The sequence below is a fragment of the Epinephelus moara genome, chromosome 8 (genome assembly GCF_006386435.1).
Source record: "Epinephelus moara isolate mb chromosome 8, YSFRI_EMoa_1.0, whole genome shotgun sequence".
NCBI classification, from domain to species: domain Eukaryota; kingdom Metazoa; phylum Chordata; class Actinopteri; order Perciformes; family Serranidae; genus Epinephelus; species Epinephelus moara.
The window spans coordinates 3,578,616-3,580,894 of record NC_065513.1 but is presented as its reverse complement, the minus strand read 5'-3'; the positions used below and the strand labels follow the sequence as shown (position 1 = coordinate 3,580,894).

At 45.4% G+C, this 2,279-nt stretch overlaps 1 protein-coding gene across 1 annotated transcript in view; it reads left to right on the top strand.

Annotated features, from left to right (window-relative positions):
• Positions 1 to 2,279, top strand: part of LOC126393929 (VIP36-like protein) — a 53,835-nt gene that overhangs the window by 25,708 nt on the left and 25,848 nt on the right. The gene's annotated exons all lie outside the window — the stretch shown is intronic.

Below are 2,279 nucleotides of genomic sequence, written 5' to 3'. Positions count from 1 at the left end.
GAACACCCTGACTGAAGCCAATGGAGTCTAATAATGAGATAAACGCGGTAGCCAGGGAGTCATTATCAACGTCGACATGAATGTTAAATCGCGTACAATAATAACTTTATCTGATTTAGGAACTAAACTGGATAAAAACTCTGAGAATTCAGNGATAAACGCGGTAGCCAGGGAGTCATTATCAACGTCGACATGAATGTTAAAATCGCGTACAATAATAACTTTATCTGATTTAAGAACTAAACTGGATAAAAACTCTGAGAATTCAGAAACAAATTCAGAATACGGGCCAGGAGCACGGTACACTATAACAAATAAAAGTGGCTGCGTTGTTTTCCACATCGGATGTAAAAGACTAAGAAAACAAATAAAAGTGGCTGCGTTGTTTTCCACATCGGATGTAAAAGACTAAGAACGAGGCTTTCAAAAATGAATTATAATGTAGTTTAGGTTTAGGGCTGATTAACAGACTAGAGTTAAAAATGGCTGCAACTCCCCCTCCTCGGCTGCTGCCTCGAGGAATGTGGGTATTATTATGACTGGGAGGAGTGGATTCATTTAGATTATATTCATCTGGACATAGTCAGGTTTCAGTGAGACTGAGTAAATCAATATGATTATCTGAAATTAATTCGTTTACTAACACTACTTTAGACGATAGAGACCTGATATTTAACAGTCCGCATTTAATTCTCCTGTTTTGTCTTTCTGTCACAGCAGAGGTTTTAATTTTTATGAGGTTGTTATGCACAACTCCTCTTTGTGTAATTTTGGATTTAAATAATTTAGGTAGTCAGGAGACAGACACCGTTTGTATAAAACTATGAAAACTATGGCTGGGTAACTGAACTAGAAGCTCAGAGAAGCGTGTAGGACTGCGACTCTGAGTCCTGATCTCAACTCTGGGTTGTCAGGGATTTGAATTACTAATAAAATTTGCCAGGTTCCTAGAAATGAGAGCAGCTCCATCCAAAGTGGGATGAATGCCGTCTCTCCTAATAAGACCAGGTTTTCCCCAGAAAGTTGGCCAATGATTAACGAAACCCACATTGTTTGCTGGACACCACCTGGACAGCCAGCGATTAAATGATGACATGCGGCTAAACATGTCATCACTGGTCAGATTTGGGAGGGGTCCAGAGAAAACTACAGAGTCCAACATCATTTTTGCATATTCACAAACCGAGGCAATATTAATTTTAGTGACCTCCGATTGGCGTAACCGGGTGTCATTGCCGCCGACGTGAATAACAATCTTACTGAATCTACGTTTAGCTTTAGCCAGCAGTTTTAAATTTGATTCAGTGTCGCCTGCTCTGGCCCCAGGGATACATTTGACTATGGCCGCTGGTGTTGCTAACTTCACGTTCCTCAGAATAGAGCTGCCAATAACCAGAGTTTTATCCTCAGCGGGTGTGTCGCTGAGTGGGGAAAAGCGGTTGGAAACGGCTGGTGGTGAGCTGTGAGCTTCGGCTTGGAGCTATGCCTCTGGCAAACGGTTACCCAACCTCCTGGCTGCACGGGCGTTACCGGAGGACCGCTAGCAGAGGCTATGCTATGTGGCTCCTAGTGCTGGGCAGTATACCGGTTTGTACCGAAAACTGGTATTTATTTTCGTTATGATATGAATTTTTCATATACCGCAATACCGGTGAATAGCCCAAACAACGTCCAGAACGTGCGCGGCGGGAAAATGTTTCAGCGGGGACCCATTTCACCACTGCGCACCACAGGCACGCTTGAGCGGGTGAGAGTGAGAGCATAGAAAAGTTTAGAGGCGAGAATGGCTGCCGGAGAGAGTCCTGAAAGCAAAGCAACTGTACACGATGACCCAGAAGAACTCATACCAAAAAGAGCAGTGTTTCCCCTATATGCAACTAGCAGCGGCGCAACGCCGTTTACAATTCTCCTCTGCCCTCTGTATCGCGCACGGCGGAGTTTCGCCCCGATGCGCACACACACACAAAGCGCACACACACAGAAGAGCACACTAGAGCACGGCTCGGGACGCATTTTCCTGACCGAAGACGACCCGTCTGGGCTCCACCGGGCACGTCAGCGGCGTGACACGTCTGCAGCGCGAGTCCCGTAGCAGCTTGCCCCTCTGTTAATCAATTACAGCGGCTCCACCGGCAACGGGAGAACAGCAGGATGAAAGCTGAAGTGTTTGGGGCACCATTATCTGCTCAGATTCAACTAAATGCTTCAAAACTCATTAGACGATGCTTCACAGTGCAGATGGACAATGACCTGAAGCATACTGCGAAAGCAACCAAAGA